This window comes from Schistocerca cancellata, chromosome 7 (genome assembly GCF_023864275.1).
Source record: "Schistocerca cancellata isolate TAMUIC-IGC-003103 chromosome 7, iqSchCanc2.1, whole genome shotgun sequence".
Taxonomy (NCBI): Eukaryota; Metazoa; Arthropoda; class Insecta; order Orthoptera; family Acrididae; genus Schistocerca; species Schistocerca cancellata.
The window spans coordinates 294,187,120-294,209,407 of record NC_064632.1 but is presented as its reverse complement, the minus strand read 5'-3'; the positions used below and the strand labels follow the sequence as shown (position 1 = coordinate 294,209,407).

At 38.6% G+C, this 22,288-nt stretch overlaps 1 protein-coding gene across 4 annotated transcripts in view; it reads left to right on the top strand.

Annotated features, from left to right (window-relative positions):
* The window catches only part of LOC126091995 (radial spoke head protein 9 homolog), a 114,091-nt gene that overhangs the window by 34,445 nt on the left and 57,358 nt on the right, over positions 1 to 22,288 (top strand). The window contains exon 2 of one of the 4 annotated variants that reach the window (XR_007521293.1): positions 12,060 to 12,114. The exons of the other annotated variants lie outside the window; for them this stretch is intronic. The gene's annotated coding sequence lies outside the window, so the exon portion shown is untranslated. The remainder of the gene's footprint in view (positions 1 to 12,059; positions 12,115 to 22,288) is intronic. 4 annotated transcript variants of the gene reach the window in all.

Here is a 22,288-nt window from a genome sequence, read left to right as displayed (position 1 = left end):
AAATGCATTTCTCACAGCATCTCTCTATCTATAGCCCTACACTTTGTTTTACACTTATTATGCTGTAATCTCTGTTCCTTTAGAAGTTTCTTTACAATGACTGTATACTATGGAAGTTCCACTAGGTACATATCTATCCACTGCATGGTCAAGTATTCTTTTAAACATGAGCCAAGTTGCTCCTACATGCTCCTGACCTGTGCTGAAAGTTTCGAGCTCCTCACTGAGATAAGACATTACTGATTTTTGATCACCAACTTTCTCCTCTGAATGTGAAAATATTTTGTTGACACCGACCTACATAGCGAGAAAAGATCACCACAATAAAATAAGGGATATCTGAGCTTGTATGGAAAGATATAGGTGTTGGTTCTTTATGTGCGCTATACGAGATTGGAATAATAGAGAATTGTGAAGGTGGTTCGATGAACCCTCTGCAAGGCACTTAAAGGAGATTTGCAGGAAATCATGTAGATGTAGATGTAGATGGTTTACTGAACATATATATCTTTCTCCTTGTTTTAGTTGACCTTTGTACTCTGGTAACCATTGTTACCACAAGTGTGCCGTTATTACCGATGCCACTTCCGATGTGGACATTATCAAAGAAATCAGATCTACTTGTTGCCATTATATCTAATATATTTTCAGCATGAGTGGGGCTCTTAAATATCTGTTCTAGGCAGTTTTCAGATAATATTCAGTAAGGTTTTACAGGATATCTTTCCACACTCACCACTAACAAAATTGTATTTTTCCCAATTAATTGTTGGAGGGTTATGTCTCCATCAACGATTACAGTATGATTGGGGAACTTACATACAAGTGAACTGAGATTTTCTCTTAAGTTTTTGGTTAAATCAGGAGAAGAGTCTGTTGGGCGATAGAAGGACCCAATTATCATTTTATGCCCACCCAGATACTGAGTTTTGCCCAAACAATCTCACATGCAGCTTCAGTTTCTACCTCTGTGGAACTGAGTTTATTGTCTACTGCGACAAGTACACCACCTCCATTTACTATTTTCCTATCCTATCATTATACACTTAAATTTTCCCCAAAAACCTTACTGCTATCAATTTCAGGTTCAACGAGCTTTCTGTACCTAGTATTATGCAAGCCTCACTGCTTTTCATGAGCACTTCTAACTGGCATTTTGCTATGAATGCGCATTTTGTTATGAATGCGCATTTTGTTATGAATGCGCATTTTGTTATGAATGCTTTGGCAGTTTACGATTAGGATTTTAATATTCTCTCCTGTGGGAGGCATTTCCTTCGATTTTTCACTGATACTTCTTGGTTTCGTACAGCTATCGTTATCTGCATTGGATGGACAGTCGTCTAATCTACATGACCACCCCACACACTACCTGAGTAGCAGCCTCTGATGCGTAGTGACCACCTGACCTATTTAAGCTGACCCTTTAGTTCTTAACTCTATGGTGCAAGTCCAGAAAGTCGCAGCCTAACTTGTCACAGAACTTTCCAAGTCTCTGGTTCAGTCCTTCCACTCGACTCAGAACCAAAGGGCCACTATCAGTTCTGAGAACAGTGCTGTAAATTTGAGCTTCATTCTTCTTGACCTTCTCTGCCAGTCGGTGGATTGACCCAAGAATGACTTTGGAGCCCAAGCGAGAGGCATCATTTGTTCCAATGCATGCCACAATCTGCAGTTGGTTGCACCCTATTCCCTCAGGAATACAGGTTGAGTGCACCTGGTGTCCATTTGTGTCACTTGCTGCCTGTTAATTTTTATTAAATATTATCGTTCTTACAAGAGACTGAAAAGTATTTTTGCGGACAGCCAGAAAACGATGGGGAACATACTGACCATAGTTTCCAGTCTGGAAGTCCACATTCTCCTTGTGTTCACTGAAAGGAATGTCTCTACTCTCTATTTACCCAGCAGATTCAGAAACTATGATTATAAATAAAAGTTTTTTGTTCTAACTGATTCATATATTCAATAAAATGTCACACACACAAATAGTAATATTTCTGATAATAATAATAATAATAATAATAATAATAATAATAATAATCAGTCAACACAAACCAAAAGACATTTTAGCAGACAATAGATAACACACACATTAAAATAGACAATCCACCAAGCATAACAGACATGGAACACTTCTGGAGCAACATATGGTCAAACCCGGTACAACATAACAGGCATGCACGGTGGATACAAGAAGAAACAGACACATATAAGATGATACCGCGGATGCCTGAAGTGATAATTTTGCAACATGAAGTCACCCAAGCAATTAATTCTACTCGCAATTGGAAAGCCCCTGGAAAAGATAAAATACCAAATTTCTGGCTAAAGAAGTTCACCTCAACACATTCACATCTAACTAAATTATTTAACATATCTAAAAAGAAAGATGATGAAACTTACCAAACAAAAGCGCTGGCAGGTCAATAGACACCTTCTGCAAATTATTTAACAGTTACATTGCAGACCCATACACTTTCCCTGATACACTTACACATGGAATAACTTATCTGAAACCTAAAGATCAAGCAGACACAGCAAACCCAGCTAAATATCACCCCATAACATGCCTACCAACAATATACAAAATATTAACTTCAGTCATTACGCAGAAATTAATAACACATACAACACAGAACAAAATTATAAATAAGAACAAAAAGGCTGTTGCAAAGGAGCATGAGGATATAAAGAGCAACTGATAATAGATGCAGAGGTGACATATAAAGCTAAAACTAAACAAAGGTCGCTACAGTACGCATACATTGATTACCAAAAAGCTTTTGATAGTGTACCCCACTCATGGTTACTACAAATATTGGAAATATACAAAGTAGATCCTAAATTGATACAGTTCCTACACATAGTAATGAAAAATTGGAAAACCACACTTAATATACAAACAAATTCAAATAATATCACATCACAGCCAATACAGATTAAGTGTGGAATATACCAAGGAGACTCATTAAGTCCTTTCTGGTTCTGCCTTGCTCTGAACCCACTATCCAACATGCTAAATAATACAAATTATGGATACAATATTACTGGAACATACCAACACAAAATCACACATTTGCTATACATGGATGATCTAAATCTACTGGCAGCAACAAATCAACAACTCAACCAATTACTAAAGATAACAGAAGTATTCAGCAATGATATAAATATGGCTTTTGGAACAGACAAATGTAAGAAAAATAGCATAGTCAAGGGGAAACACACTAAACAAGAAGATTACATATTGGATAACCACAGCGACTGCATAGAAGCGATGGAAAAAACGGATGCCTATAAATATCTAGGATATAGACAAAAATTAGGAATAGATAATACAAATATTAAAGAAGAACTAAAAGAAAAATATAGACAAAGACTAACAAAAATACTGAAAACAGAATTGACAGCAAGAAACAAGACAAAAGCTATAAATACTTACGCTATACCAATATTGACCTACTCATTTGGAGTAGTGAAATGGAGTAACACAGACCTAGAAGCACTCAATACACTTACACGATCACAATGCCACAAATATAGAATACATCACATACATTCAGCAACAGAAAGATTCACATTAAGCAGAAAGGAAGGAGGAAGGGGATTTATCGACATAAAAAGCCTACATTATGGACATAATAGAGGGAAACATTCACCAACAACCTGAAAACAGCTTTCGCATCCCGTAATTACCCTCCTGACCTGGTACAAAAGCAAATAACCAGAGCCACTTCCTCATCTCCTCAAACCCGGAACCTTCCACAGAAGAACCCCAAAAGTGCCCCACTTGTGACAGGATACTTTCCGGGACTGGATCAGATTCTGAATGTGGCTCTCCAGCAGGGATACGACTTCCTCAAATCCTGCCCTGAAATGAGATCCATCCTTCATGAAATCCTCCCCACTCCACCTAGAGTGTCTTTCCGCCGTCCACCTAACCTTCGTAACCTCTTAGTTCATCCCTATGAGATCCCCAAACCACCTTCCCTACCCTCTGGCTCCTACCCTTGTAACCGCCCCCGGTGTAAAACCTGTCCCATGCACCCTCCCACCACCACCTACTCCAGTCCTGTAACCCGGAAGGTGTACACGATCAAAGGCAGAGCCACGTGTGAAAGCACCCACGTGATTTACCAACTGACCTGCCTACACTGTGAAGCGTTCTATGTGGGAATGACCAGCAACAAACTGTCCATTCACATAAATGGACACAGGCAGACAGTGTTTGTTGGTAATGAGGATCACCCTGTGGCTAAACATGCCTTGGTGCACGGCCAGTACATCTTGGCACAGTGTTACACCGTCCGGGTTATCTGGATACTTCCCACTAACACCAACCTGTCAGAACTCCGGAGATGGGAACTTGCCCTTCAGCATATCCTCTCTTCTCGCTATCTGCCAGGCCTCAATCTCCGCTAATTTCTAATTTCAATTTGCCGCCGCTCATACCTCACCTGTCTTTCAACAACATCTTTGCCTCTGTACTTCCACCTCGACTGACATCTCTGCCCAAACTCTTTGCCTTTACAAATGTCTGTGTATATGCAGATGGATATGTGTGTGTGTTCGAGTGTATACCTGTCCTTTTCTCCCCCTAGGGTAAGTCTTTCCGCTCCCGGGATTGGAATGACTCCTTACCCTCTCCCTTAAAACCCACATCCTTTCGTCTTTCCCTCTCCTTCTCTCTTTCCTCACGAAGCAACCGTTTGCTGCGAAAGCTTGAATTTTGTGTGTATGTTTGTGTTTGTTTGTGTGTCTATCGACCTGCCAGCGCTTTTGTTTGGTAAGTCTCATCATCTACATTATGGACAGGTAGACAATTTAAGAAAATTCTTTCTAGAACGAGCAGAAACTAGCAAAATACACAAAGCAGTCACTCATATAAATACATTGGCTACATTACTGCAATTTCATAACCACTTCTACAACCCTCTAGATCACATAACATCAACAGATACAAAGAAAGTAAATTGGAAAAAGAAAACACCACATGGCATCTAACACAGCCACACATCGATCAAGATGCATCCAACACATGGCTAAGAAAAGGCAATATATTCAGTGAGACAGAAGGATTCGCGATTGCAATACAGGATCAAACAATAAACACCAGATATTACAGCAAGCATATTATTAAAGATCACAATACCACAACCGATAAATGCAGACTTTGCAAACAACAAACAGAAACAGTAGATCACATCACAAGCAGATGTACAATACTAGCAAATACAGAATACAGCAGAAGACATGACAATGTATCAAAAATAATACTTCAACAACTTGCCTTACAACATAAACTTATAAAACAACACGTTCCCACATACAAGTATGCACCACAAAATGTACTGGAGAATGATGAATACAAATTATACTGGAACAGAACCATTATAACAGATAAAACAACACCACATAACAAACCTGACATCATACTCACCAATAAAAAGAAGAAATTAACACAACTAATCGAAATATCCATACCCAATACAACAAATATACAAAAGAAAACAGGAGAAAAAATTGAAAAATACATCCAACTGGCTGAGGAAGTCAAGGACATGTGGCATCAGGAAAAAGTTGACATTATACCAATTATACTGTCAACTACAGGAGACATACCACACAATATCCACCAGTACATCAATGCAATACAGCTACATCCAAACTTATATATACAACTACAGAAATCCGTAATTATTGATACATGTTCAATCACCCGAAAGTTCCTAAATGCAATATAACATATACCTTACAGTTAAAAGGAAGTCACGCTTGATCAAGGTCCACGTCACTTTCCATTTTTGACAGACATAACCTCTGAGAAAAGAAAGAAAGAATAATAATAATAATGACATCTATATTTTAACAGCACTATGAGCAGTTCAGAGGGGACCTCTACAGTAAGTACTAATTAAACGGTCTTTCACCATGACTTCTAATAATAAAAGTTAATTGCTTGCCACAAAATTGGAAAATAATCTCACCACTTTGCTAACATTACCGGCGGCACACAAACAGCTACTTCCGTGAAATCTAAGCAATCCAGGATGGTGTACAGTCCTCGTGAGTTCACTTCATGTTTGTGCGAGAAACATGCATTTAGCAGCAGCTCACTGCAAAGCATGTCTCATTGCATTCCAAAATGTTTTCAGTGACTGATAATTTGGAGGGATTAGGTAATATTCCTTTCATGCTAATTTCATGGCCCAGGAATTTTATTTTGCCCCTTACACACTCAGTCTTTTCTAACTTTGATTTCATACCTCCTTTTTCTGTAGCTTCTAGCACCCTGTCTAGTAGATTGATATATTCTTCTCATGTGCGAGTTGCTAACAATATATCATTTACATAAATAGTCACCTGATCTAACAATTCCTGCCCAATACACGAGCCATTACTCTTAAAAAGGCACACACACAGAAATCCAAGTGGGACTACTTTATATTGGTAGCACACTCCTTCATACAAAAAATGTGTGTGAAATCATATGGGACTTAACTGCTAAGGTCATCAGTCCCTAAGCTTACACACTACTTAACCTAAATTATCCTAAGGACAAAGACCCACACCCATGCTCAAGGGAGGACTCGAACCTTCTTCGTACGAAAAGGGTTTATATTTACGTGGTTCTTTCGACAGGGGCAAATCTCAGTATCCACAAGTGATGTCCGCAGATGCACTGTACATAGCTCCTTGGAATTTTTTATTAGGTCATCCATATTTTTGGGACAGTCACTCTCCCTTATTACAATTTCATTTAGCAAGCGCGCACCTAGTACTTACCTAACACTTCTGCCACGCTTAAGCACAACAGCTAGAGGATTATTATATTCACTGACTGCTTGCTCAATGACACCCCAATGAATTTTTCTCTTAACCACTTACTTTCTTGAAACATGTATCTGATAAGGCTTCTTGAAAAATACCTGCCCAGGCTTTACATTCAAATGGCATTTACGCCCTTTAACTTCGCCATGTGTATTAGAAAATACATAGTGATGAGAGGTTAATACTTCCCTTACTTCTGCTCTCTGTTTATCGGAAATTTGATTTGTTGATCGTAGCTTTGCCTCTATCTCTTCTACGATATAGTTCTCTTCTGCAATAGCACCTTGCACATTATTACCAAATTCAGTATCTTGCTTCAAGTATCCCTTATTTCGCATTATCCTAACAGGCAGTCCCCATGCTTAATTATTACTGCCTAGGTACATAATTTCCTATGAAAGGTTCTTTAATTATATGAGAATCAGGTAATGTCAATACTAAATGGTTCTGATCAAAACCAATCCTTCCCTGATTTTTTGTTCAGAAATCTGTGACAATTAATATCTCAACACTGAAACTGAGCATGATTAAGCAAGGATGATCTATTATTACATAACCTATACCATTTGGCATCAAAGCTTCGTTCTGTACTGATCTAGAAACTTTTCCAGTAGTATCTTTTATTCTTCAACCACTTACTTTCATGACAATCAATTCACTCTTATTAGGAATAGAATCATAAATTGCCTGGGACAGAGCACTTGTTTCACTGCCACTATCAAGAAGACAATGTATTGGTACTCCTGAGATGTTAGTTTTTATAATAGAGTGAGTTATTCTAGTTTGAAAAGGTTCCTCATTAAAGTCTTCTAATAAATCTGTTTCAATCTTTTTTCAGCTAAACTAGTTTTGTTCAGTTGCAAGTACATTCACACCTAGATTCATGGAGTCCTCAATCTCTACATTCTCAGCTGCCTTTTCCAACCTGTCCACCAGTTTTAAATCAAAGCACTTGACCACTTCCTCTAGTTTCATTCTCTGCACATCAGCTAAACTACTCTCTGCCTTTGGACAACTGCATCCCTGCACAACATTGCTACCTATAATACTGCCATCAATTTTACAGTTTGTGGCAAGTCAGTGCAGCTAATAGGTTCCTTGATCTCATTATTATTGCTACCCTCTTCATCCATGAACCCCTCCTCTTCAAAACCTTGCAACACAGACTCTACTTCCTCTACCGCTACTCTAACCTTCAGACTGCCATCATTGTCGAAGATGTAAGCCTTTATTTCATCTTCGTCTTTATCAGATTCAGATCCATTATCTTGTTCCTTCCTGTTATCCATGGTGTTTACTTTCTCCTCCTTGACCAATTTTTCTAAACTTTCCAAAACATTGTCAGCTGTATAATGAGAGTCGTTTAGCGCATCACTGGTATGGTTCCTATTTCATCATCCCTGTTATCTATTTGCATGCGCTGACTGGTTGTGAGTTGTGATTTTATTACTGGCTGTGTTACTCTTTCTGCCTTGTGAGCGCCAGTTTCCTCATAGACGGGACTAAGTTTCCCACACACAGCCTGTTGTGTTCATTTGATACGTAATCAGATAGGGAAGTATTTGGCCATTTGTCTAGTCTCAACGGCACATTACTTACATTTCTGCTTTCATCATAATAACTTTTTATGAAAGCATGGTGACTGTCTACCCCCTCTTCCTCTACCACGGCCTTGACAACGATAATTAAATCTTGTATTCTGAACCTCGATACTTCTAACATTCTTGAACCCACTGTCATTATTTCTGTTGTTTACGTGATTGTTAGAAAACTTGTTATTATTTAGCACCTGTTCCTCAGCAGCATATCCAGTCTTTCTACTTGCTGTAAATATTCAGTGAATCTATCCACATTATCTTTAGGTACAGAAATGATTCTCTTCTGCAAATACCAAGGCAGTTTACCTTCAAGTAACAATTTAATCATTCTCAGTTTCATCTTCTCTGACAGATGCGAGAGAAGAGAAACCCACTTTCTAGAGAACTCTTTTATTGACTGTAGTCCTGGAGCAAACTTTTTACCATTCAAAAACTCTCTCAAAACATCGTTTTATTTGTTGTAAGACCAGTATGCATTAAGTAATGCGGCTTTAAATTCAGAAAGAGTTTTGCATCTTATCATTACATCAGCTGACCATCGCAAAGCATCTACTGACAAATAACTTATTATCAAAGAGATGATGTCTTGCTCTGACCATGCTTTAGGCAAAACATCCTCAAAATCATTCCAGAACTCTAATGGGTGAATTTGTTTGTCTGGATCAAAACGTAAAAATTGATGACATCCAGTGATTGCGGCATCAACTGAAGCAATATGTTGTATAATAGTGTTACAAGAACTACCAGAGGTTACTCTATTCTCTATCTTAGTAATACTATTATTTAGTTCTTCTAGTTGTAATTCTACTGCTTCCAGCCTGTTAGAAAATCTTTTACCAACATCCACACATAATTTCACATAGTCAGACTTTACTTTCTTAATATTATTACGACAAGCATTTACTTTAGTTATTACTTCTTTGAATTGATTAGAGCAAAGTTTGGATTCGTTGCCTTTTGATAACCTCCCTTCCACACGTTCATGTGCGTCTTTGAAATCTTTGCGGAACTTTGTTAATTTTGCTTTTGAATGTGCTATGCATTTTTATTCAGCTGTTGGCCTACTTTGACTTGCAGATTATGGTGGTTGGCATCAATTTTATAATTTAAAATCTATTCAGTTTTGAGATCATTTCATCCTTTAATGCTTTATTACTCTCAATTCTTTACTAATATCCTTTAGTTCTTTACTGTTAGATTCAGTCTTACTGTTTATTTATTATTGGACTCCATTTTACTGCTCAGTTCTTCATGATGCGATTCAAGTTTAGCATACAGTAATTGTATCCAATATGGTGCCTCTATGCTGCCAATTGAGGTTTCCACTGGTTTTAAATGAGTTTCTAGCATTCCCTGACTTTGGTGAATTTCAGACATATTGAACTCAGCTTCATTATCTGATGACTCTATTTAATTCTACCATTTCCTTTTTGAAGTCAGCTTCAATTATCACGTCATCAGAAAATGGTTCTAACTTTGCTGTAACATTGAAATTCATTTCAGATTCCACTTTTGACAAATCATATTCCGACTTTGGATTTATTACTCTGATGGAAATATCCCCATTAATTTCAGATTCTGATTCTCAGGATTCATCGTCAGAGACTGGTTCCATCTTATCTTTGACATTATTCTCATCAGTATTTTCCACTGTTAGTAGCCTATTGAAAACAATAAACAAATACTTTAAATATTCTTGATTTTACATAATTGCTTGACCTCGACGAACGATGCCAGCGCTGTGTACCATCAAAAGTGATGCGACATAGCACAAGCAGTAGCAGCAGTTGTGGCAGTGAGGATGGCATTGTGTATTGCCTACTATAGTAGCTCCAGAGGGCAGGACAAGGGGAGTGGGGGGGGGGGGGGGGGGCTTAGCACCGGTGAGCGCTTCAGTAGCTCGCAGGTCTACGCAGCTCCATGAGGACGCACCGTCTTCCCCTCAGCGCCGGTGTACCTGCAATCTAGTGTCGTCTTCTTCCCTTCTTCTGCCATTATCAAAGTTGCTGTGGCTAACATTCACAGCTCATTTTCCACACTCGCAAGTAAATCTTACCACTGTTCTCACACTGGTTTCTGCCTATTTCACTTCGATATCCTGTTAGGGCCTAACAAGTTCTCTGTTTTCTACCGATCTCTTTCACTGTTCAATTTCCCAGCCGATACACCATATGCGGAGCAGTGGATTAATTTTTATTAAGAATTATTGTTCGCCGTCTTTTTACAAGAGCCTGAAAAATATTTTTGCGGTCAGCCAGAAAGCGATGGAGAACATATGGGCCGTAGTTTCCAGTCTGCAAGTCCACATTTTCCTTGTGCTCACTGAAAGAAATGTTTCTACTCTATATTTAACCATCGGGATCAGGAACTATGATATAAAAAAAAAAAATTATGTTCTAACTGATCCATATATTCAATAAAATGTCACATGCACAACATATTAATATTCCTGATAGTAATAATAATAATAACATCTCTATCTTAAACAGCACTCTGAGCAGTTTAGAGGCGATCTCTAGGTAAGTTCAAGTCAAACGGTCTTTCGCCCTGACTTCTAACAATCAAAGTTAATTGCTCGCCACGAAACTGGAAAATAATCTCACCACTTGTCACGTGATTTTGCTAACATTACGGGCGGCACACAGTTACTTCCGTGAAATCTAAGCAATCCACGATGGTGTACAGGCCAAGTGAGTTCACTTCACATTTGTGCCAAAAACATACATTTAGCTGCAGCTTGGCTGTGACGTCATCCGAGGCAATGCGTAAGCTGGCGTTTGACTGACGCGGATAGAGTGGTAGCTCCGTGAAAAGAGTGTCTCACTGCCTCTCAGCGACAGCTGATGGGAACACCTGCTGTCATCTGCAATATATCCAGGTAGCAGTATCTAAGTGGCTACTTTCTCGGACACATTACTTAATAACTCTGTTGTGTATCAATTTGCAATCTTTGTAATTTTTATATTAATGGAGTTAAATTGGCTTTGATTACAGAAAAAGTTTTAGTTCGGCTGGGTTTAAACTATGCCGGGTAGAATTTTTAGAACTGAATGACAGCGAAACATCACCTCTGAACTACTTCTTTAAGAGACCTTGTATTGATTGTTATTTACATCTGAGTCTTGAAACGTGGTAGATTTTCATTATTTAATGCATGTAATCAAGTGCTGTAACCAGAACCTTCTGTCATTAATATAAATGATACTTAATCTATTACAAATAAGGACATTTTTCTACCAAATTTAGTTCATGGTAAATTACTTGAAAACTATTAGTCACATAGTTAATGTTTTTATATCAAATTGAAGCTTCATACCAACTTTCATCTTTCTGAGATTACTATTGAGCGCCTTCAATTTTTCGTAAAAACGCCGATTTTTACCGAAATATTGCTCTGATCAAGTTGAGACTTGTAACAGTTAATTTTGACATACATTTCCATATTCAGAACAATTTTTGGCTTTATAGTTTTATTATTTAGTGCCACTTGTTCCTTTCTCAAAATAATTTAGTTAGGGAAACATATCCATCTGATTACCATCAGATTTAACAATTAAAAAATTAACACACTGAAGCATGTGTTGACAAAATTTGGAAATCTGTTTTAATTTTTAATTTCTTTCTCAGATTACAGCGCAATACTCTGTACGCTATGTACAGGCACTACTAGCAGTGAACTGGGGTAAGTCCCGACACACTCGCTTGCCTCTGTATCTCGCAAATGATAGAGCGCTTGTTTCGCCGCGCGACGATTAATAGACCCCTACCCTTTTGCGTTTGCCTCCTCCTGTCACGAGACAAAACAAGTTTCCCCAAAGCAGGTGAAGTGAGTCCCAATGGCTCAGTTTTAGTGAAAGACAGCACCTCAAACTTGTTGGTTAGGGTGATCTGTACAACACCCTGAGTTCTTTCTGGTATTGGACGCGTTGATCTACCATCAAGCCACTCGCAGTCAAGTTGACGGGTAATGACAGATCCTGTACTTTCTGTAGATACTACGGCCATTTGTATATGAGTATATCACTGTACCATGAATCTTGTCACCTCAGTGTACGGTTAACACAAAATCATTTGCTTTACATTTTTTGGATAATTTGCTCATGCACTGCAATTCATCGGAATGCCCTACTTATAATTAGTATCTCAAAAGAGTAAAAATGTTAGAAATATTTTACTGAATTTGCAGTCTTTCCAAACTTACAAAAATTTTTGTAGTCATTTTAAGTTATTTTCAGGGATGTTAATACCTTTTTAGTCCTCTTTTTGTCACTGCAGTAGCACTCTGGGGCATATATGTATGCGTTTGAAGTACCGATTGTTGAGAAACAGTGTGTCATAAAGTTTTATCAGTGGAAAAATACTGCTAAAAACATACTTTGGTGACCTCAGAAGGCTTGTGATGACTAGAATCCTTTCCATGTGTTCACTATGTCTGTTAAAGCTATATTTATGCCTCAAACCAGATATTACATGCATATTTTATCTACATAAGCATGATAGCTCTGAACCTCCAGACCTTGGTAACAGATAATGATATCGAAAAAGTTTTAGGTTTCCCCAAGGACATCATTTTAAGAACATATGGCAAAAATTTCGGTGATTTGCCTTGAATAGAAATTATAGAAGTGACCATCCTCACAGTTGGTACTTTTCGGTACCCAAAAATAATGGTTTTATGTGTGTTTCCTGATAATGGATACAGAGTTTCAAAAACATGAAAATGGTGTTTAGATATGAAAATCTGAAAAACTTACAGTTAAAATTTGAGCCACTGCTATCGTTAGTTATTTAGATCACTGAGGCCCAGGCTAATTACTTGTTTTTGTGGTTTTCTGCGCAAGTACGGTAACTTTTGACATAAAAGTTTTCTGGGTATGGAATTGCATCATATTGTATAAAACTACTGCTGGAGAAAAACCAAAGTTTTGGCCACGGTTGCAGTATCCTTCTTCTGGGTCTACTGGTGCATTCCAGCTATGCAGTGTCCCTTATATTTTGTTATTACTATTCACTGCGCATGCCATTACGTCATGATTTTTAAAAGATAGTACATTTCATTGGTCACAAGGAAGAAGGAGAGTGAATTTTATTTAATAGGTTATTGTGGTGGAGGGAGAGTGTAACCTCTGTTGTCTATTGGCTCTTGTGTAATGCGCCACGATTGGGGGTCACCGGCGAATGAGAAGTTGGCTCCTTTTTATCAAATGCTGGACATCAACCATGTGGTGGCTGTTACTCGCCGGTAGTGGTCATATCTCGTGTTGACAGTGCGATCTGTTGGGCTCTGCTGGCAGCCAAGATGGGGCAAGCCCAAGTCCATCCTCTCTATTCATGTTCTTAGGGTGCTTAAGTATTTTGATGGCCTCTCTGATTTTGTGTTTCATCATAACCGGCTGCTTGGCCAACACATGGGCTTCGCTGAATTTTTTTTCTTTTCTGCAATCTTGCTGATGTTCTGCCATTACAGATTTGTTGTGTTGCCCTAGACAAATATAGTGCTCTTGATCCCAAATGCTAGTTGCTATTGGCCTGCCAGTCTCACCAACGTTTGCCTCTCCACATTCGCATTCCATCTTGTACACGGCTGCAGTGTGTAATGCATCCACCTTGTCCTTAGCAGGTCCTGGATCCTGCAACCACTATAAAAGACAGGTTGAATCCCAACCCGGTGAAGGTGTTTGCCTATTCGGTCCGTAACATTTTTCACATAAGGTAAGCGCACTGCTTATGACACCTCAGAAGTAGTCCCCACTCAGAGATCCAAATGACTATGAATTATATTAGAAGATAGGTTAAGGAAAGGCAAACTTACATTTATGGCATTTAGACTTAGAGAAAGCTTTTGACAACGTTGACTGGAATAGTCCCTCTGAAATTCTGAAGGTAGTAGGGATAAAATACAGGGAATGAAGGCCATTTACATCGTGTACAGAAACTAGATGGCATTTGTAAGAGTTGGGAGGCATGAAACGGAAGCGGTGTTTGAGTTGTCTGAAGATAAACACTACAGACTGTTACACAACTTTTTCCCCTTTTACTTTCATTTCTCTTATTTCTTTCCTGTGTTAATTTCATCATACATTGAAAAGGTTATTTCAGAATGAGTTTTGGAAATTTAATTTTTCATAAATTATATTTCTGTGAACATAATGCACCTATTATGACTGACTGTCGTTTCCAGTTATTATGACAACGTGTACTTTCTTGTTTGTTAACATGTTTGAATTCATTTTCTATGGACAGAGCAATAAGAAATTGTGATTTTATTTAAAACTGTAAAATAATGTAGGCCTAATCAGAATCTTCAAACGTGTCATGAGAAGCAGGCTGCCTGAGTGATGTAGAAGCATACCAAGAGGTCGAAAGAAAAGCCATGTTCGAAAGTGTTATGAGAAGCGAGGTGTATGAGGAATGTAGAGTCATATCGAGAGGTTGAAATAGAAAGCAGCAACAAAGAGTCAGGAATGACAAGTGGAAAGTGGAGGTGGTTGTTGTGCCATGTATTTACTGCTACACATTGTGTTCATAGCTGGTGAAAAATATGTGTCTGGTCAGTGCTACATTTAAGATCTTGGTGTGTACCATGATTAAAGACCTATTGACTTTATGTTTTGTGCTGCTCATTTTCCAGAACTGTGGTTTGACTCATTAAACATAAAACTTTGATATGAAGACCAGTAAGCTATTTGCACACTGTAAAGGTACTGTTTTCGATTATAGACAGCACAAACTGTTTACTGCATACCATGGATTGTAGAATGAAACAGAAAATATGGTAACACAATTTCATGTCTTGTATTGATATGAAGAACTTTAATTGTGAATATAAAGAAACTTTTAAAGAGACAGAGGTGTGAAACAGAGTTTAAGGATATAGGTAGAGAGATGCTGAATTAAATGCGCTTGGCTGTCAAAAGAGCAAAGTGTGATGCCTTCAGTGACTGCTGTAGCAGAATATTGTCAGGTGATCTTTCACAGAATCCAAAGATATTCTGATTGTGTGTAAAGGCTGTTAGTGGCACCAAAGTTAATGTCCAGTCATAGTGAGTGAGACAAATGCAGAAATGTATGGGAGATGGATTGGAGTAATGTCCATCAGAGTAATGAGTGGAACACGGTCAATCCTAGCTCAGTCAGTGTTCGAGGGGTGCTATTTTGGATGATACAGTTATGTTTTGTGAGACCCTCGGATCCGTTATCGCCGCAGAGGGGAATGAGTCAGTTTTAGCCTATCCCCATGTTATTTAATCAGTACATTGAGCAAGCAGTAAGGAAACAAAAAAAAAGGGGGGGGGAGTGTTTGGAGTCAGAATTAAAATTCAGGGAAAAGAAATAAAAACTGTGAGGTTTGTGAATTACACTAAGTCTATCAGAGACAGCAAAGGATTTGGAAGAGCAATTTAATGAAATAGAGGATGTTGCGAAACAAGTATATGAGATAAAAGAAACCAAAGCAAAACAAGGATAATGGAATAAAGTATAATTAAGTCAGGTGATGCTGAGGGAATTAAGTTAGGAAATGAGACTCTGAAAGTAGTAGATGAGTTTTGCTATTTGGGCAACAAAATAACTAATGATCGTCGAGGATATAAAATGCGGACTGGCAGTGGCAAAGGAAGTGTTTTTGGAGAAAAGAAATTTGTTAAAATTGAATATTGATTTGTGGGTAGTGGGCATGGTAATTATGATGATAAATAATCAAACGCACTCCCATCACTTACTATGAATACTTTTATTCTCTCAGTATATATGCAATGTGTATAGCATATAGCATGTACTACAGAAAACTGATCTGACAAAGATACAGTTGTTCTTGCTGCAGTAGGGCAGCTATATTATTGGGGCGGGGAGGGAGCATGGTGACTGGTGTATGTTGTGATGGGTTCTTGTGCTGGTTATGGTGAGAGGCAACATATCGTATTCCACCAGGTGCCTGGGTGGCCGTAAAGGGTGGCCAGCCACATCTGTGGTGGTGCCGAAGGGGCGGTGGCGGTGTCCGTTAAGTTATGAAGTGCTCCGGGGGACACATGGAGGTAGCCATCCAAAGAAAGAGTGGATTTCAGACCTGCTGTGTCAATTGAAGGCGGAAGGGGCATGGAGTGCTCTAATGACCTCAAGACTATGCTGTAGCCCAATTGTCTATTGTCGAATTTGGCCATAACCACAAGTAGTGACTCCTGCCGTGTTACATAAATGTCTTCTTGGAGGTAGTCTCGCAGGTCCAGGCTGACTGTACATTGGCTTGAGGGCCACAGCTGGTCCCAGTGGGTGTGTCCGCTAAAGTCCACACCAAGTTTAGGCAGTTCAGTGACACTGTTGTCATTTTTTCAGCTTACAAGATATCAAAAGTGTTTGGCCCTCATTTCAACACCTTGTATGGGGCACTGTATGAAGGGTGGAGGGTGGGTTTGACGGCGTCAGTCCTGAGCGTAATGTGTATACATGATCGGAGGTCCTTGTGCACAAAGATGGTTGGTTTGGCGTGGTAGGATGCGGATGTGGTGGGTGTGGTCCCTGACATGTTTTACTAGGTCTGACAGGTTGACGTCCACAGAGTCGGTGGTTTGTGATACGAACTCTCCTGGGAAGGTGATTGGTTCCTCGTAGAGCACCTCTGCCAGTGAGGCATCCAGATATTTGTATGGAGCTCATTTTCCCAGCAGCACCCAGGGGAGGGCCTCTGTCCACTCCTGATCGTGGCATACGAGTGCTATCTTGTGGGTGCAGTGCCACCATTCCACAAGTCTGTTGGATATCAACAGCTCCTGGAAATTTACAGTAAATTGTCTATAATTGAAAGTTTGGACTGAGTGAAATCTTTATATAACAGTATCTTTTAAAGTAATTAATTTTGGATTATCATAAACATTTTACTGAAAAAGGGAAAAATAACTCTTTAATTTGAAAGTGGTCTTTCTTCCTGATTTTCCCCATGGCTAGATGTATGAAATTTTATAATTGCAATAACTTTTGATGGCCATAAGTTCCGATGAAAGTAATCAACTCATTCCAACCAGGACAACATACTGTATGATCTGATTAATGAAATTTGGGGGGGGGGGGGGAATTTGTTTCTATCATTTTGATAATTTGCGTGTCATGTGCTTAATGTAGAAACTTTACATCGGAATTTGGAGAGAAAATTAATGAAAATTTCACATACACCTTAATACATGCAGGAGTGTCTACAAAGTAGGATGATCGGGATCAACCTGCTCTGTCACAACTGGACAATCCCACATCACATGCACAGAATTCTTGGCGGGGGGGGGGGGGGGGGGGGGTGTAACCAGTTGCGCATTGCTGCCTAGGCTTTCTCATCATCAGTGAAACTTGAGCCATTAAGAGCTTCTTTCAGTGGGTTAAAAATGTGATAATCTGAAGGTGTCAGATCTGGAGTGAGGCAAGCAGATGAACTCCAGGTCTCTGTGCACACATCCAGCTGCCTTTCTTTCATTGAAGCCAAATGTTTTATAACCCATCTCGCACACACTTTCTTGAACATTAGTATGTCATGACTGGTATGGTGGGCCGATCCAACACTAATGTTCATAGTTGCTGCAATATCACTCATCATAATACATCTGTTTTCTCTTATCAACTCTCACAATGTTGTCCTCCATGACTGCACAGACAGAGCAACCCGATCATGGTGAGTGATCAACACTTGTTACACTCTGGCAACTTGTACACCTATATTTGGCTCAAACAACTGTCACTGCATTGCACTGCCATCAGACAGTGAATTTTGATTAGTTTCAACCCTTCAGCTAACAGAAGTGTAATGACACTTTACTCTTCTACATTGGTGCAAATCTGCAAGGGTGCTGCCATCTTGCTTCACTGATTCCCAGCATACTGTTGTGAGGCAGGTGTGTCAGATCCATCTGATAACAGTTCTGCAACACCACCAAAAAATGACAAAGAAGCATAAACTTTGTCAAAGTTTAAATCAAGCAACTGAAACTTCAGGTAGGAATATCAACAATGTAGGATAAGGTAGATTGCTACTTACCGTAAAGAAGACGTCAACAGCATCTAGGGACCGAATGCAACATCACATGGGATGCAAGCAGCAATCTGGAGGGTTCAGTAAGGGGAAGGGATAGTAGTGTATGGGTGGGGAGAGAGATGAATGCTGTCTGATGGAGTGTGCAGGGGCTAGTCTGCCAACAGGTGCAGTGTCAGGACATTGTGGGGCAGGGAGATGGGGAAAAAAGGAGCGAGAAAGTAAGAGCACATGCGTTGGCAGAGGGCTATAAAAATTTTGTATTTTTTATACAACTTTTCTGCTTATTTATTGAATGGACCTTTTACAATATGTTACGAGTCTGTAGCCATGAATACACATTCCCTCACTTCTTGTATGTTGAAAGTAATGTTTTGCTAAGAATAAATGGTTTTGCAAGTATGAAACTCCTCCTTCCACCTCTTTCAATAATGATTAAAACTGTTATTTACATTTAAGAACTTTCTTATGTATTGTTGAAGTACAAATAATTTTCGTTATTCCAGGTCCTTTAATGTTCAAAATGGGTACTGCAAAAGATGATAAATGACTGAAAAAACTAAAGAAGTTTTTTTTGTAGGCGGGTGTGAGGGGGGGGGGGAGGGGGGGGGGAGTCGATCCTAGCTGCAGTGTTTAGGTTTGTTAGTGTGTGTCCAGTTGCATTTGACAAGATAGTGACAAAATAACAAAACTAATGCTGAAATCTGCGTACTTACCAAGTATGTTCAATTAGTTGTAGGCTCCTTTGAAAAAGGACCCATTTGTGTCCGCACACTTCTGCATTTGTTCCTTTCACTGGTGTTAACGTTTGTGTGTTTTGTTAGTTAGTTATATGTTCCATAAATTATTTGAATGATTATTTTATTGAAAATATGTGGAACAAATTAGTTTTCAGGATACCTATAAATTATTAGTACTAACATTGCACCAAGTCCATACACAAGCTCTTCTGTTTTTGACTACAATTCTTTCTTTCACAACTGAAAAATGAGCCCTTTAATTGCATATTAAATTATAAGATCAAACAATGGAAAATCCAGGACCAAATATAACAAGAACATGAAAAGGAAAATTTCAGACAGAAATTAAGAACTAAGCTTACCATATGTCCAGGGTTCTCCTGGACAGTATTAGATTTTTAATGTTGTTCAAGGTAATGTCTTTATTGGAAAAAGTCTGGGGTTTGGGAATTTTATGATTGGGAAGGCATTTTAAAATTCTATACCTAAATGTTTAACATAATGTTTTAAACATTCTTTTACATATGTTCCTCTCTCAACTGATCTTGGAGCAAGTGCTTACATTGATGGGGAAGCTTGGCTAGTGATTTCACTACAACTTTTCTCTTACTTGTTAATCATTTGGCAACATAACAGAGGCAATGTGTTTATGTTGTTTTTATATGTAAAGTAACTCATCTACAGGTTTTTGATCATTTTATCTCTGTTTATTTTTCTCATCATTTAGCAGTGGGCAAAATAAAGTGTTAGTGTGTTTAATGTTGACCTACAACATGAATACAATTTCTTGCTGTGAATTTTATGATGTAATTAAACCATTCCTGAAAAGTCATGTCTAGTGAAAAACACTACTGAATAAATTAAGGTTAATGTCTTCAATGAACTGCTAAGATCTCAAGTAATTTTAAAAATGTGTCCTGGGCTGGACTCAAAAAATATTGTAAGCCTAACAAGAACATATCTGCAGTAAAATGTTGATCTACTGCCATTGGCTTCACTAAGCGGGTTGAAAAATCTACGGCTATCATCTCTGTCACATACCAAAATCAAATATTTACATAGAAAAGTCTGCTAAATTGAATGCATACAAAAGGGTCTTCTCAGAACCAAACCTATGTCAGTTCTCAGTTCAGCTACAACATGAAAGGTGGGAGGAAGTGTATTCAAAAACAAATGTAAACAAAATGTTTAATAAGTTCTTGACAATATTTAAGTTAAAATTTGAGGAAGCATTCCCCAAAACATTGCATTCCGTTGGAGCATAAAAAAAATTAAAAAAAAAAAAAAAAACGTATATGGGTGACCAGAGGTATCAAAAAATTGTCTGAAGCTGTAAGGTATCTCTCATCCATCAAAAATAACCAGACTGACCGCCTTTTCAGAATTTTACAAAAATTACAGTAGAACTTATATAATAAAGGTATTGGTGGCTGCAAAAAAAAACCTTACAAACATTAAAACTCTAATGAAGGCAGATAACAAAAGCAAATTAGTCAGGAACATAATAAAACAGGAGGCAACAAATGTTGTACCAAAACACCTGGAAACACAGATTAAAAACAAAGATGTTCAAATCAGCAACCAAAACAAACTAGCAAACTTTGTGAATGAATATTTCAGTGGCACTGCTAAGAAACTGCAAGAGAAATTTGCAGACACATATGTTCTACACTACCAGGACCAGCCACCACACTCATTGGTGCTGTTTCCAACAACAGAGAAAGATGATGATGATGGTGTTTGGTTTGTGGGGCACTCAACTGTGCGGTTATCAGTGCCCGCACAAATTCCCAACCTTTGCTCAGCCATGTTCATGAATGATGATGAAATGATGAGGACAACACAAACACCCAGTCATCTCGAGGCAGGTGAAAATTCCTGACCCCACCGGGAAACGAACCCTGGACCCTGTGCTCGGGAAACAAGAACGCGACCGCGAGACCACGAGCTGCAGACAACATAGAAAGAGGTGGCACTGGTAATAAACCAATTAAACAATAACAAAAATCCACAGGGTTAGATGAGATCCCAGTAAGTGTCCTTAAGAATTGTATAAACAACATAAAAAACTCCTTAACATTAATAATTAATGAATCTTTGAGATCTGGCTGCTTTCCTGAATACCTGAAACAAGCAAAAGTATTACCATTACAAAAAAAAATGGTGGTACAGAAGACATAGAAAACCACAGACCAATTTCTTTATTATCTTGCATTTCCAAAACAATAGAAACTATAATGAAAAATAGATTAATAAAGTACTTGGATAAATACAACCTTCTATGTAGTGAACAATTTGGATTCAGACCAACAAGAAGTACACAGTCAGCTGCAGCACATTTTACTAAAGTTGTACTTGAAGCAGTAGCCAAGGGCAAGAATGCAACAGGCATTTTTGTGAATCTATCAAGGGCATTCAACACAGCTGACCACAGAATTTTAGTACACAAATTAGAAGTATTAGGAATAAGGGGTATGGCACAGAATTGGTTTAAGTCATATTTGGAAAACTGGGTGCAATGAGTTGAAATCTCTCATATTTTTAAAAGACTAGTAGCAAAACACTTATCTGATCCAAAATGTATTAATGATATGGTTATAATAGAAGGAAACATTCCACGTAGGAAAAATATACCTAAAAACAAGGATGATGTGACTTACCAAATGAAAGTGCTGGCATATTGACAGACACACAAACGAACACAAACATACACACAAAATTCAAGCTTTCGCAACAAACTGTTGCCTCATCAGGAAAGAGGGAAGGAGAGGGAAAGACGAAAGGATGTGGGTTTTAAGTTGAGAGGGTAAGGAGTCATTCCAGTCCCGGGAGCGGAAAGACTTACCTTAGGGGGAAAAAAGGACGGGTATACACTCGCACACACACACACATATCCATCCACACATATACAGACACAAGCAGACATATTTAAAGACAAAGAGTTTGGGCAGAGATGTCAGTCGAGGCAGAAGTGCAGAGGCAAAGATGTTGTTGAATGACAGGCGAGGTATGAGTGGCGGCAACTTGAAATTAGCGGAGATTGAGACCTGGTGGATAACGGGAAGAGAGGATATATTGAAGAGCAAGTTCCCATCTCCAGAGTTCGG